General features: G+C 36.1%; 2 long non-coding RNA genes across 7 annotated transcripts; both read left to right on the plus strand.

The window, feature by feature from the left end:
- Positions 1-4,258: 4,258 nt before the first annotated feature.
- LOC110908474 lies at positions 4,259-7,659 on the plus strand. Of its 3 annotated transcripts, none has more exons than XR_004878533.1 (3): positions 4,259-6,895; positions 6,983-7,037; positions 7,148-7,659. It is a non-coding gene; the product is annotated as an uncharacterized LOC110908474 (long non-coding RNA). The 3 variants fall into 3 exon arrangements; XR_004878532.1 differs by having other exon boundaries at positions 4,259-6,866; positions 6,983-7,055; XR_002574629.2 differs by having other exon boundaries at positions 4,260-6,895; positions 6,983-7,055.
- A 3,745-nt stretch (positions 7,660-11,404) lies between these two features.
- On the plus strand, positions 11,405-16,174 carry LOC110908475. Of its 4 annotated transcripts, XR_002574634.2 has the most exons (11): positions 11,405-11,567; positions 13,502-13,591; positions 13,671-13,910; positions 13,986-14,184; positions 14,261-14,397; positions 14,528-14,764; positions 14,846-15,069; positions 15,169-15,258; positions 15,340-15,446; positions 15,536-15,811; positions 15,901-16,174. It is a non-coding gene; the product is annotated as an uncharacterized LOC110908475 (long non-coding RNA). The 4 variants fall into 4 exon arrangements; XR_002574630.2 differs by having other exon boundaries at positions 13,986-14,397; XR_002574631.2 differs by having other exon boundaries at positions 13,506-13,591; positions 13,986-14,397.
- The last annotated feature ends 263 nt before the right edge of the window (positions 16,175-16,437 follow it).

The raw sequence follows: 16,437 nt of genomic DNA on the forward strand, positions 1-16,437 counted from the left end.
TCCGCTTGAACTTATTCCATTTGTAACTGTTGTTGTTAAAATCCAAAAAATTTTCTAAGTGTTTGTTGATTGTTTCAGGTACTTAAAAATGGATGATTTGTTCATGAATCCATTCTGTGATGTGTTTGCGTATACCAGTGGTTCGGGATATGGCACAACAAGTAACACGAATGAAACTACACCAACACCGAGTGCAAAGAAAACTCTCACAGATGCTTTGAGTGTAGAGAGTGCTTATGGGACATACAACAAACCTCCCAAACTAATGGCAATTGAAGATTACAACAGGTGGGCTACAAGGTTTGACGAGTGGCTTCAAGCTTTTGCATATCCAAGCTGGAAGAGTTTAAAGAATGGTTACAGTTCAGGAGGACTGGATTGTCAAAATTTGTCAGATAATGATGATATAGAAAGATATGTGGCTGAACAAAAGTGCATTGCTTTGATTCATCAGTCTGTGAGAGATGACATAATTTCATTGATTAAATATGATAATTCGAAAGATCTTTTGTCACACCCCGACCACGTAAAACAACAAAACGTGGCGGAATCGTCGGGGAGTGTTGTAACAGAATCATTGTTTCATAACACATGGAAAATTGAAATATTGTTTTATTGATTAAAAGAGTTACAATGTCTTAACAAACAATTAAGTATAACAAAATTAACTTGTCTTGCATCTTTTATTGTCACTAAGGCCCAAGTCCGCCTATGTGTATCTTGATCAATCCTATGCATCATCTCCTGAAACACATGTGAAAATAGGTACGTCAGCATAAAAATGCCGGCGAGTACATAGGTTTTATTGATTTAGGATTCATGACTTATAGGTTTAGAAAAAAGTTGCTTAACAAAAGTCAGTCATGATCCTTGTAGAATGTTTTGTTTTATAAATCATTTGAAAAGCGATGATAGATATGTATATGTACAAGTAAAAGAATAATGTATGGTTAAAAGGATAACCAAGTAAAATAAGATGTATAAAATAAACTGTTTTGTAAAACATTGTCTTGTGAAAATCTGTTATTTGTATAAAATGTATAGGTCCAAGTTGAATGATTTAAATAACGCTACGACATGTAATATAATACAAGCACTTATATATAGGAAGTACCAGCGGCGTATCCACCATGCTTGTATCACATTACACACGTCTCGTTAGTCAAATCACTTACCCAAACAAACCACCAATGTAAATTGCCCATGTCTAAACCATTTGCCAAATGTTTTTGTGAAAACCATGTCAAAATGTTTATGTCGAAATGTTTATGAAATGTATATGTCAATATCAAAATGTTTATGTCAAATGTCAATCATGTAATGTGTAAACAAAATGTCATGCATGGCAAGTGATATATGTATCAACTACACCATAGGTAAAAATGCACAAAACAATGCATTGAAGTAAAACGTGGTTTAAATCAATGTTATGTTTTGTGGAAAATGCATGCTATAATGAATACAGACATTTATGCGGTATTGTGAAAATGCATACATCCAAGCCTTGCAACTGTGGTGATAAACCTTTAAACAAATTAAAGGTCTATCTGTCTAAATGTTTTAATCGAATTCGGTCATTCCTTCCATCCAAACATACCCAGGATGTCAGGAACGGGAGTTGTCAATTCCTATGGTACCATTACCTACTAACGAGCGGCGTAGCTAATGTTAATGAATGTATATGGTCCCACTTAAACAATCCAAATGTCATACCCAAAATGTAAGCATGTGAAAACAATGCACTAAGTATGATGAACATACATAGCGTGAAATGTCATGTAAAACAAATGCACTAAGTATGATGAGCATACATAGCGTGAAATGTCATGTAAAATAAATGCACTAAGTATGATGAGCATACATAGCGTGAAATGTCATGTAAAACAAATGCACTAAGTATGATGAACATACATAGCGTGAAATGTCATGTAAAATAAATGCACTAAGTATGATGAACATACATAGCGTGAAATGTCATGTAAAACAAATGCACTAAGTATGATGAACATACATAGCGTGAAATGTCATGTAAAACAACTGCACTAAGTATGATGAACATACATAGCATGAAGATGTCATGTAAAACAATGTACTAAGTATGCGCTAAACGAACATACATAGCATAAAATGTCATGTAAATCGATGTATTAATGAACATAGCAAGTATATGATGCGAAAACAAGAAAAGTACGAAAGTAACAAGTAGGCACATGTGTTTCACCCCAAAATGTTTGGAAAACAGTAAAAGAGGGGTACTATGTACTCACAGTAGTGCGTCTTGAATCGAATCTCAAACCCTGTCCGCTACACGACAACCTACAACGTACTAATGTCTATTAGACGAGCGGGTCGTGCCTTGGCTTGGAGTTTAGTGTTTTGATTTGCGTTACTTAGGTATTATTTTGTTAAAACAATAATAATTATTTTAACTTAACTATTGATATTAGAAAAATAGTTAGACAACTATTTCGTACCTACTTTCTCTAATATTTTACTAAGTGTTCGGATTCTCGGAAAATTTCGGTAGGGTATCCTCTGTAAATAGAGGTGTCCATGCTTTAATAGCATATCATTTTCTTTTATATAAAACCAATAGTTCATTTTCAATCACCAAATCGACATATCGACAAACAAAACGTTGCATACTTCATTTCAGCTTTATAACTCGAAACCGGACTGTTTTCGAGGATTTTTATAAAATAGTTAGCCTTTTCTAAAAATCTCCAAATTTTTACAGAATATGACATATGTTCCAAAATTTATTGTGTAAAAATATCAAAGTCCAATTTGTTACCCATATTTTATAAAAAATCATTTTCTCGACTGCAATCAGATTTGTTACCATTCTGATCGCAGTTTACGGAAATATTCATTAAAAATCAACCGTAAGTCCGTTTGACGAAATTCCAGTTGGAGGGTCGTCCTGACAACGGTGTCCATCTACTGTAAAAATTTCATGGGTTGATTTTATTCAGGTTTTAAGTTGTGACTCCGAAAATGTCATACTTTTTCTGCAATAAAAATGCAGCTTGAGCTGCTGTCCAAAAATAACCTTTTAAAAATAGTAAACGGTCTCGAAAAATTATGATTCCAGTGCCATTTGCTTAGTTATTCCAAAATACTCATTTTAGGCTTTAGAAATTCCGTTTTTCGACTTAAAATGACCCCGTTACAGCCTGTTGAAGTTGGCTGGAAATCCAACTCAGCAAGCTGTCACTACAAAAAAAATGTCATTTAGTGGCACTCACTTTTAGTGGCATTTTACTTTTATGCCATTAATTTTGATTTTAATGGCACTTTATGTATGCCATATTTGCTTAGCATACACTTTTAGTGGCATTTAGTGCTTATACCACTAATTTAGAGTTTTAATGACACTTTACACATGCTACTAAACATTTTAATAATTTTTAATGATATTTATACTTCCAGCTTGAAACTTCTCTTGTAATTTTCCCTCCCACTTTTCCCTCTCATAATAACATCTCCCTCCAAAATAAATTTTTCATCCACAAAATCACGTTTCCTTAAAATTCTTGTTTAAAATCTCCCTCCAAAATCAATTAATTATCTCCCCTTACCTTATTCAATCTGCATTCTTATTCCAGTTTCACCCATTCGTTCTTATTCAAGTTTCATCAGGACCTAGGTATGTTTCTCTACTTGTTGTCTATTCAAGCCCGGCTGAAGCCAGGCAATTGCTTTAGGGCTCATAATTTTCGAGGCCCCCAATTTCTTTTAGTTTAGGCCCAGTTTTTTTATTTATTTATTTAGGGTTTAGTCACTCCCATGACCATCATTCAATCCAGGGATTAACGTGATAGGATTGGGAAGAGAAGTTGTTTCCATCGATTGTTATACAAGAATTGGTAAGTAACAATGGCTAACGGAAGGGAGAGTGCGCTCAATTTCTATTAAGGTTCGACTTCGATTTTACTGCACTTTTCCCCCTTCTTATTTGAAGATGATTAGTTTAGATTATTAGTGAGATTTCTTTTGTTGCATATTTTGTTTTATTAGGTGTTGCTGTGGATTGCATTTCCGATCATTAGCTTGAGTCCATGGGCTTTAATTTTCCCAGGATTAGACCTTTAGGTTGGTTTATTATATTCTTTTGTCTCTACAAGTATTTATCTTTGCATTTGATCTTAAATGAACGGTTAACTGATATTGAAATTATGGGTTTGATATAAAAACTATGTCTAGGAAAATCAAATGTGTTAGTTTCCTTGGTTGTTCTAGTTTTTATCTCATATTGATACCAAATTACAGTAAGATTCGGAAAAAGGCCCCAAAATTTTATTTTGCTTTGGGTTTCCAATAACGTTGAGCCGGCCCTGTGTCTATTTCACCATATTGCTCTATTAGAGGTATTTTATACAACACCAGAGAAGCCACACATGAAGCAAAACACAACGCTAATCCGGCTGATTAGTTCAGTGCTGGATGACACGGCTATGGTTAGGGTTTCATCACACTGATTTCATTACTAGCATCTTATGCAATCGAAATTGCCTATGTATCTTTCTTATTTATGTTTACAATGAATCAATTTATTGGAAAGGAGAATGAAACCCTAGCCCTAGCCTAGGGTTTTAGTCCAGTAGATCCCAATTACATTTTAATGGAAGATTGATTGCCTTTTTTCAGTAATGTGTGTTGTTTCTTCTGATCTTAAGTAATATATGCTTTGATGGTGTCGTATGTGCCATTGATTCATCTATCGCCGTTTTCGCCTCCAAGTTGGTGGTCTATAAAATATCCCTCTCTTTTAAAAAAAGTATATTTGTTTCATTCAGTTGATCGCCTATATACACTGTTCTAGCGAGTTTTTGGCCTGTCTCCTACCCGAAAATGATGGTGTGTTGCTACTTGATATGGCAACTCCGGTTGCATCCATGACACAACTGAGCGGGCTATTTTTGACGACGATGAGGAAGCGTGCTTCTGACCTATTTTCCCCTTTTCAACGACCATCATGATCTTTTTAAATCTGAGTCAATTGGTGTTGGTGATTTCGTTTTGGTCACTAAAGTTTAAGGCAAAATATTGTTCCATTCTCAATTATGCTTAATGTTCCACTTTTAAACATCTGTTTTTGGTTTTTTAATTTTGGTTTTGTTATCATGGTCATGGTGATACTTGAGACTTTAAAAGTTGACTTTTTTTAATCAAGTTATGGTGTTAACTGCCGAGACTAACAGTACCTAACAGCTGTGTATCAGCTGCGTATCAGACAAAGATCAGCGTATAGGCTGAAAGAATGACAACATAAACGGCCTTGCCACCTCTTTGTCAACCTGTTTGAATAGGTGTATAAGCCTAGGGATGAGCTCGGTTTCAACTGGTACCGAAAATCCCAAAAATTGGGTATCAGTACCCGGTGTACCGAAGTGTACCGAAAATACCCAGTTCGGTGTAGTTCAGTACTGGTATTGACCGGTATTTGTAGGTAAAAACCGGTATCGAAAACGCTAAATGTCGGTACCAATAATATCTTGGTTCAGTAAATTCGGTACAGGTACAAGTACCTATACCGGTACCCGGTATCATTTGCTCATCTCTAGTTATGTTTTGTCGACCCGTTCGAATAGGTGTATAAGCTATAACAAATATTTTGTAAAAGAAACAGTTTTGACATTTTAAGTGTTGGTTAAAGAAACGACTTTGACTTTTTAAAGTCAACTTTGAAGCTACAGATTTCATTATGTTATTGAACCTTGAAGTGTATAAACATAACAGCAGCATATTATATGCAATGATAAGTTTTGTTGACCCGTTTGAATAGGCAATTTCGATTAAAATATTTTGTTTTCCCTCTTACTCATTATCAAATTGCCATACTCGAAGGGAAACCAAGCACGGCCAGAGGATCGCAACTTCAACTCCTTCAATTGAAACTTCGATTGAAAAAAGAATATAACTCTGGTGATTTAGGTCAGTAATTAGTAAAAATTAAAAAATTATGTTCAAATGGTCAACAATGTGTGATTGTGGGTATATGTGCAACAATCGAGATGTATTTCTGTGATTTTTACCAGTTTGAATTGAAACTTCGTTGTTGTTTTGTTTATCAGTGTGTGCATGTGCAATGATCAAGTTAGTTGATCATAAATGCATTTTGTTTGTTCATGAATTATTCACTGAATTTTAGATGGCCGACAAAATATGTGAATCGGGTCGTATTACGTGTCAGATCATGATCATGCTCTGTTAATGTTTGAATGTAAACGGGTTCAAGTCAGAATGGGTCAATTTAAAAAAGGCATCATTTTGCCATTTGGTCAAATTGGAGCTCAGACTTTCACATTCGGTGAGCTTGCAGCTATAACTCGTATTTTTAGCCCTGGTTGTTTTTTAGGGGAGGGTGGGTTTGGATCAATGTATAGAGGGCAAATTCAGGGAAGTGGTCTGATACGTATTGGAACTTGGAAGATAAACATTAAAAATAATGGTGATTATATGTATAAATACTCATTTTTTTAAGTCAGTTGTTTTTTTTTGTCTGGTTATTTTCATTCTGTAACTGTTACGACTGGCGGGGTTGGGAATTCTGTGAAGGTGAGTGTAGAGTTGGTGGTTGAGGCTGTGAATCTCGAGTCTGCTAGCCAGCCATTTGAGGTGGTGTACCACTCTCGTGCAAGCACGCCTGAGTTCTGAGTGAAAGCGTCAACTGTAAATGCAGCAATGCGGATTCAGTGGTCTCCAGAAATAAGGCTCAATATGGCTTTAGATAAAAAGGATTAGTCGCGAATTAGCTGGTTCATGGGCACGATTTCTTTGTTTGATGTAAAAGATCAGTTTCGTTGGCTGAATTCACCTTGGAGGCTTCGTGAGGGACACTCTTTATAGAGTACGCTTTATGAGTGAGATATTAATGAATACGTATTTATAAGTGAGATATTATTGATTATGTATGAATGTTTGTTAGTTGGTTTCTTAAATGTACGAGTTTGACATGATTTTTGGTTTCTTGTTACAGGTAGCGTGGGATGAACCCGATTTGCTACAAAACGTGAAACGGGTCAGGGGCCGTGGTTAGTTGAGTTGGTGTCGTATGTGCCATTGATTCATCTTTCGCCGTTAGTGGTCTATAAAATATTCCTCTCTATACTTAAATAATATACTTTTTTAAATGATTATGCAGGTGACCTGATGCAAATTAAGAAAGAAATTAACACCTATAGCTGTAAATGAAGGTTCCTTTTCACCTGTTTTACGGGCAATGTTATGGTTGGAGAGGCTAAAAGAAGCAGAGTAACAATTATAGAGCTGCTACAACAAAGCCTAGAACAACATGCTGCAAGTGTACTGTTTTCTTCAACTATAACCAAAAAAAGGACCGTCATATAAGATATCGGATTTACTCCGTATCTGCCAACAATTTAAAAATGGATGCAATGTTTTTTTACACCCTTAACCTACGTACAAGCTGTCTCATTTAAATCTATTTCTTAGTAATATGTCAACCCACATCTTTTGTTTTGTACATAATCATATCGCTCTACGGACTACATGTTAATAGCTAATTCTGCAGTATAGCAGGTTGTTTTTAGTATTGTACTTCACTGGTAAGACTACATATTGCACACATACATGTAAAGTATGCCGCTGCATCATGCGGGCAGACCTGCTAGTTCATATTTATTCTCATGAGTATAAGTTGGCTATTCATATCATCACATATGATGAAAAAAAGATGCTTTCCTGTATGTTCTTTTTCATATATAAACATGCAAAGTAACATAAAAAAAGCAAAACTGCCATATTAATATTTACATACTATACAATAAATAAATCAAGCCGAAGGTCTCACTGGCAGCAGTCTCTCTATTCCTACGGGGTAGAGGTACGGTTGTCTAAATCTTACTCGTCTCAGACCCTACCTTAGCTTTGTTATGGGTGGGATATACTGAGTATGATGATGATGATGACAATAAAAAAACAAAATTTAAAGAAAAAACATGCTTTAACTCTAATAAAAGAGATTGGGAAAAGGAGAGCGCTAAACGAACCCACGTCACCAGGCTCAAAAACTTAGGCGCAAAGTAGAACTGGACCATGCTACTTGTTTGATATAAAATCTATGTATAATACTTAGGGGGCGTTTGGTTCGCAGAATGTTTTGGAATTAGAATTGGAATTTGTATAGGAATTAGAATTTTAAGGAATTGGATTTGGAATTTAAATATTTTAATTGGAATTGGAAATTGTTGGAATTGAAATCTCAATTCCATTTTTGATGTGTTTAGTTGTCAAATGAAAAGAAATCCATCACCCTGGCAACCACAACCTTCGGTTCGGGTCAAAACGTATGGGTAGAAACAGTACAGGTTGAAACCGTACTGGTCAAAATGGTTCGCATCTAAACAGTTCGAGTCATAACGGTTCGAGTTGAAACATTACGGGTCGAAACGGTTCGGGTCAAAACGGCGCGGGTAAAAACGGTTCGCGTAGAAACTGTATAGGTCGAAATGGTTCGCGTCAAAACGATTCGAGTTGAAACGATTCGCGTCTAAACAGTTAAGGTCGAAATGAGTTGCGTCGAAAAGGTTCGGGTAGAAACGGTACGGGTCGAAATGGTTCGAGTTGACATGGTACATGTTGAAACGGTTTGAATCAAACGGTTCGCTTCGTAACAATTTGTGTCGAAACGATGTACGAGTCGAAACGGTTCGGTTCGCGTCGAAACCATACGGGTCGAAATCGTTCGAGTCGAAAAGGTGCTGATCAAAACGATCGAAGATTCCAATGAATGTACTTTAATTCCTTCACATATAAGAAGGATAAGGAATTCATGCCAAAATCCAATTCTAATTCCAATTCCATTGTCAACCAAACACATAAAGATTGGAATTGAGATTCAAATTCCATCAAATTGTATGAACCAAACATCTTAAGAGATAGAATTCAGATTCCAATTCCTTTAAATTCCATTGAAAACCTGGAACCCAAACGCACCCTTAGTACTTAGTCATTAATATAACCAAGTGTTTTAATTTTATTGTAATAAAAACTACTTTTCAAAATAGTTACATTGTTTTTTATATTATTACAACCAATGTTTAACTTTTCTTCAAACTTTATTTTTTCGATAGCTTAATTTTAACTATGATCAACCATTTTTACTATGAATAATTCAACTATGGAATTCAAAATATTGCTCGTAATAAGACTCTGTTGTGGAATAACTAAATCATTGCCATGTCATCACCAAATATGAATTTGAGCAATAACTAAATATCCAATAACTAGGTGTAGTATAATAACTACCCAATAACTACACACAACAAAAATATAAAAAATAAGAAAAAAAAGACATGATTAGCTAAAGGGTGGGGGCGTAATTGGTGCTCTGACGTTGTGTTTAGCGTGGCAGGGGGGGTCATTCCACAACACATAGTCTAAGTTATAATGGTCATGAGTTTCTTAGTGATCCATACTTGGTAGGAATAATGTATCTTTTTTATCATGATATGTCGGGATGATGGGAATTGTAATGGGTCTATAATACTCGATCGGATGGCTATTCGATTGAGAGTTTGGTAGTTTGAAGTTTTATAAAATCGTTTTGAACAGAAAGATTAGTTTAAGGGATAGGTCACTTGTCGAATGGTCATTTGATCGAATGGTTATTCAGTCGGATGGCTATTCAATTGGGTGATCTGTTATTTCTGAAAATTTCACAAAAGTTTTCTAAGTTCAAAGTTCGGGTTTTAAAGGAGACGGCGTGATGACGTGTCAAACAACAGAAACATACCATGGTCTAGTTCAGTCGTTCGGATGGGAATCACCCCATTCGACCAGCCTCACTGTTCTTGATGGGGTTTCACGTTCAACCCGTTAATCGGTCATCTCACCGGTGGAAACCTGTTTTCAAACCGGTTCTCAACTAGATAATGAGTAGAGATCCTGAATGGATCTAGATTCCCAAGATTTTGTGTAGAATGTTGAAGAAAAGTTTAAGAAAAGTTGAAGAAAAGTAGAAAACAGTTGGAAATGTTGAAATCTTGTTGAGGTTTGTGTTGAATAGTGTGGAAATCCTTTAGATCTGGACAAATCTTGATGAGATGATGTCACACAACCGATTGCATAAGCAACTGAGATGATGTCACCTTCAAGGTGCCCAAATCAGGTGATTTCAAGATGAGAACCAGTGATTTTGATGGAGAAGTGTGTAGTGATGATGGAAGTACAAGATTTAGGGAGAAATACCTACGAAATAGCCTTGAATCGAGAGAAAAGTGCTTGAGAATGATCTGGGAGCGAGTTGGTCGAATGGAGCTGTCTCATCAGTGAACAGTAGCGTGTACGGCGGGTATTTATAGGGTGAGTAGGAGAGTAAGGCGGTGAAAGTAAGTGGCGTTCGGTCGAATGGCTGTTCGGTCGGATGGCCATCCGATCGGATGGTTATCCGGACGGATGTCCATTCCGTCGAATGTCCATTCGGACAGCCGTGGTGTGCGAGTTAGTTTTCCAACTTTCGTTTCGTTGGTGGTGGTTTAGTGTTGTTGTAGGAGTGAAATGACTTCTACTAGTAGTTCTAGTAAATCGTTTAAGGCGTTTTGTCGAACGGTTTTAGGGTTTGGGGATGATCACACTCAGGTGCATTCTGAGGAGGTGAAGAATGAGGCGAAATCGTTACAGGATCGTGAACTTGACGAGTTTCAGAATCAAGTTTTTAGCCGGTTTAATTCGTTATCAGATTCTTCAGCGGATGACTTTCTCTCCATTGTTTGGATGTGTAAGCTGCTAGACGCGTTTGTCGCGAGTTTAGAAGATTTCAAACTTGTTTTGTTGAACAACGAAAATGTTTCAAAACCGCCTTTAGATAGGCTGCTTATGGAGTTTTACGATAGGAATATCAAGGCTCTTGATATCTGTAACACTGTTCGTGAGGGGAGAAAGTCCGGGTATGGAATAAGCATTTAGAGATTGTTTCGAGCGCTTCTGATTCGAAACAAAGGAATGCGATGGCCTATGAGTGAGTGGCAGTTTAGGAGGGCGAGAAAGGCGTTAAATGATTTAGCTATACTTATGCTCGATGATCATAAGGACTCCGGATCTGTTTCTTTGCATAGAAACCGATCGTTTGGGCGTCCAAATAAAGGGAAAGATGTAAACCAGCAACGAAAGCCAGGACACTCGAGATCCCTTTCGTGGAGCGTGTCTAATTCGTGGTCAGCAAATAGCCAGCTCGGTTTATAATCGAGCCGAGCCTGAGCTTGCCCTAGCTCGGCTCTGCGGCAAGCTTGGCTCGGCTCGATATACTTGAATTTTAGAATAAGATTAGAGGAGTAAAAAAGTTAATTTAAATTTTTAAAATTTATCTATTTAAATGGGCGGCATGTTATTAAAGGCAGCTAGCGGTAATTACAATTAAAACTTTTTTATTTTCCCTCTTTCTCATTATTAAACCGCTATCCAACCACGTTTCCCAACCTAATTCTGGTGATTAAAGGGAAAATTGAACTTGACGACTTGTTCAATCGCTAGAAGGAGTCAACTGCCGGTGATCGGAGGGTTACCATTGGTTCAATCGCAACCTCAACCACCTTCAATTTTAGGTCAGTAAACTGTAAAACATAGATGATTATGTTCAATTAAAATATGTTCAAAGGAAGGATGTTGATGAAATCGGCGATGTAGATCTGGAAAAGTGTTGTACATATCTATTCATATCATTAAGAGTAGATAAGTTCATACATTTGCTTTTGGTTTACATCAGGTTCTTATCTTCATGAATATTCAATTGTTGTAATGGAATTAGTCCTTAATTTAAAGTTGCGTATAGTTTGCAGGTGTAACCATCAGAAGCAGCCTTTATATTTGTTGTTTTCCATTGTTTTGTAATTCTTGATTTTAGTCTCAGTGGGTTGGTCTAAGTAATTTTAGTTTAATAAAATTTTACCTTTTTAGTCTATGTGGTTTCTAAGGAATGCTGAAGTTTGTATCTCCCTGAATACTCGATCAATTGCCACCCGTTTCCGAAAAGAATTGTTCGTTCCGACTCTTCCAACATGTCACCCTTATTATTCCTTGAACCACTTTTTTTTCTTTACTTCGCATAAGCTGGGTATCTTCAATAGGTCCTTGGTTGTGAAAGGCGAACACTTGTGGGATTTTTCACCAAAGATTCACCTTGACCCAGTCGATTGGGAAGAAAGGGACCGCGAACCTGGACAAAAGTGCTCTGCATGATTTCACTGAAAAGGCACCATCCAATTCCAGGCCCCAGCTCCATCTATCGCTGCTGTGATCCGAGAGAGTGAAGTTGTAAATTAAGTTGGTACACTGCTGAAATTCATCCAGCTCTGAACTAGATTCTGGATTCCTCTGGCAGTTCCACCAGACGGCTCAATGTTGCTGTTGGGTGTTTATTTTCTCATCCGCTACTGATGCGTTCTTCCTCGATGTTGTGTTTCAAGCATCAATCACACACAAATAAAAACTCATGAAAATAGATTTATTTTACTGCTCAAAAAGCACACTTTTATTCATTGCCAAACCAAACATATATACACGCATTTAGTTACGTAAATGAAGGAAAGTAGGAAACTAACTAACCAGCACTCCTACAAATCAGGACACTAACCATGACTCAGGACCCACTATTTGACCAAATGAAAACATAAATCCATGTGACATAAATAACTTTTCTGCTGATTCGTTTGACCCGTATCTGATGATGAAGCTCCATTTTCGGTACCCGAAAACCCAGATTAACCTACACTCACCCCCTTATTCTTGACCTTGATCCGTTTCTTGCTCCTTGATAAAACCACACAGGTTCCTTGTTCCGACTCGAAATTCATACTTGCGCGATCACTTCACACAGATCCGACTTAACTCCTGCTCTTCATGCTCTTTTGCTCACCTGTTTTAGCATCCCGATACCAGTGCCATTGGTACTGTTTCATCATCGATGCAGCCCCGAAACAGACCCAGTTCAACTCTCGAATCACACCGGTATGCCACTTGCTGATCACCACTTTACAAGCCATCAATTGCAGCCTTTCGGACCATCAGTTGCTGTCACAGCTACCTTTCTTAACCTTTTCGTTTTTTACTTGATATTCATTCTCATCGTGACTCCAAATTTCAATTCAATATTAAAATTGAATTTTAACTCCAAATTTCAATTCATACTGGCTCGATCACTTCACACAGATCCGACTTAACTCCAAATCTCATTCTCATCGTGACTCATATCATCTGTTCACCTAAAATCCTTTTCTGCCTTTGATTTCCTCTCTCGATCACATAGATCAGCCTTCCTTAGTTCCTCTTTTTCTTCTTTCTGGATTGATTCACACAGAACCTGTTCACTCAGAACTATCTTTGATCGGATTCAACACAGAACCCTATCGCGATCACACATATCACACAGTTCACAGTTGTATTATATTTAGGATACTTGTATTTCTTTTTTTTCTTTGTTTCTTTGTTATTCTAATATTATATAGTAAATATTGATATTGTATTATATGTTTTTGAATAGACAGTATGTGTAGGCGCCAACAGCTACGTATCACTTCTACAGACATTAGTAAAATGCAAGATTATCAATCAAATTCTCATGATGCACATGGTACTAATGCAAATTATCCAAATTCTTTGATTTATTGTTTGTTTTCTTCTTCTCATTGGTTACTTTTTGACTTTGACAGGAAAAGGAAATGAGTATTTGGAAGCTAGACTAGTGAGGATTCAGGAGAACCAAAAAAGACTACGAGAATTTGGAGTTAAAAACATTGTGGACTCTATGGAAGTCTGGTAGACAGTAACAAAATGAAGAAAAAACAGTGAAGAACACTCATGCGGGGGATGTAGACTATATTCCAGATCCAGGTGATGATTGTGAGGAAGATAACCAACAAGTTGGTAGAAGTGTTATAGTACCCAAAAAGGTAATTTAATTATTCAAACTTTGTTTATTTTACTTTATATAAACTTGTTTTCTAACGAAAATAAATATGTTTTAGCGACACCGTTCACAATATATTCCACCAATGTCCATGAATAGAGCTGCTAATCTCACGAAACTACGCTGGGTGCTTGCTCCAAATGTCTCTCAAAAGGTTCCATCTACTTCAAATGCAACAAAACCGAATAAAGCAGGAGCAAATAGAAGGATGATTCTTGTTGATGAGGATGACGACGAGGACGAGGAAATATTTCAAGGTATTATTTTGTTAATCTTAAACTTTATTCAATCAAAAGTACCTTTTGTCTTCTATGCTTTAAGAAGGTAACACAGTGGATATGAAGTAAATGACGCGTATAAAGACATAGACGATACAATAGACGAGATACAAATGGTAGATCACAACTATTCTGAAGATGAACACAATGATCAAGAACAATTGCACGGCCCTGAAAAAGATAAAGCAACAGGTTCTGATTCAAAATATATATAAGTTTTTTTTGAACATTTAATGGTATATGCATTATTATTGTGACTTCATGAAGATGATAATACACATAATGTTTTTTTATTTGTCTTATTTTATCGAAACTTGTTTAGATGCTCCCAAAAAGGTTAGAGGTCATACCCAAAAGGCCGAAATATGGAAAATGAATACTACCGAAAGAATAGCCGTCACATTTAACGACTTTGGACAACTAGTGGGGGAAGAAGGCAAAGAACTTGCTTAGTATCTTGGGACACTTGTGAGGATGGCTGATCATGTATCAATTGAGTATTCTGACCGGAGAAAAAGTTCCCATGAAAAATAAAGAGGATATGTATTCACTTGTTAAGGTATGTCTTTTATCAAACATGATATGCATCCATTCATTAAGTTAAGAGGTATACGCTAATATATATGCAATCTTTTTGTAGTCCAAATTTGCTATTCATCCAGATGAAACAGGTCAGGTTAAAGAATGGATATTCCAAAACATGGGGAAAAATGGAGAACGTGGAAAGGTTTATTAAAGTCACGTGGATATGATCCCAGCCTTACTAGTGACGAAATTGTGACGCAACAAACTAATAATGACGATAGAGTGAATCCAACTCAATTTAAAGAACTTGTTACTCGTTGGTTCACTCCGAAATTTCAGGTAACAATGATATGTAAATTTGATTTCATATGCAATATATATAATTCTGAAACTAGATGAAAGAAATCCTATCATGTGTTAAATTACTATTTACTATAGACTACATGCGCTGCAAAAAGATTGAGCTGCTCAAAGATGGAGCCTCATGTAACCGGGACAAAGTCGTTTGCTAGACTTGCTCATGAAGTGGTATTATTCTAGTTATTTTGACATATTATTATAAAATTTAGCTTTTCATTTCTTTTACTAATCATTAAGCATAAATTATAGGCAACGAAGAATGCTGGTGTATACCCGACCCGAGGAGAAATGTGTATAATAACAACTCACACTCATAAGACCAAAGTTTTGTTGATGATAAAGCAGCTAACGTTGTGGTAATGTATTTTTATGCATTAAAATATTTTTACATATCATGTGCGTGTTCACGTTTTTTATAAGCTTACTTATATTATTATGTATTTAGGCTTCACTAAAAGCTATTGCAAGTGACTCTGCAAGCAAACCCATAGATTCGCATGATTTTACAAATGATGAATACTCAAAAGTTAAAGGCCCAAAGAAAAGAGGGTATGTTCGATTAGTTGGAAGAATGCCAGCCATAAAGAGTAACGGTGATTCTTCGACTAATTCACATACTATTCATCAGCTACAGAGTGTTGTGAACGTTATGATGAACATTATCCAAGAACGTATCCCCGATGCAAACTTGCCTACAGTTCTTAGCAATATGAACATACAGGTACTTACATACATGTACTACTATGTTGTCTTTTACATATACATATATATATCTTTGTATTAGCATTTATTCTCATTTAAATTTTTTAGGTCCCTCGCGTTGGTTCTTCGGCTCCTAGCAACTCGTTACCTAGCAACGAATTATGATCTTCAAGAAGTGACGATATTGATGACACAGCTGACAACATGTGAAGCCTTGGAGGAATAGAGATAACAAGATTAATGAGCTTGGAACTAAGTTTTTTTAAAGTATGATTGTATCGAAAGACCGTTTTGACTTCTTTTGTAGACATTCATTTGTTTGCTAAGATTTATAGTATGTTTTGGATCCAACTTTTAGTTGAAATTATGACATTATTATTTTTCTACATGTTTTCATTTTTATTTCTATATTATATGGTAAATAAATAACTAAATTAACGAAATTAATATGATAAATGTTTGTAGTGGCATTTTATTTTTGGGGCAAAAAAATATGTGTCACTAAAAGTAGTATAGATATATTACTAGGAATAGTTTTTACTGGCATAAAAATTGTGCCACAAAAGTTTGTTTTTTTTATATTGTGGCTAAAAGAAAAGTGCCACTAATAACTAAAAAATTATAGAGGCACACTAAAAAGTGCCA

This window comes from Helianthus annuus, chromosome 14 (genome assembly GCF_002127325.2).
Source record: "Helianthus annuus cultivar XRQ/B chromosome 14, HanXRQr2.0-SUNRISE, whole genome shotgun sequence".
NCBI lineage: Eukaryota > Viridiplantae > Streptophyta > Magnoliopsida > Asterales > Asteraceae > Helianthus > Helianthus annuus.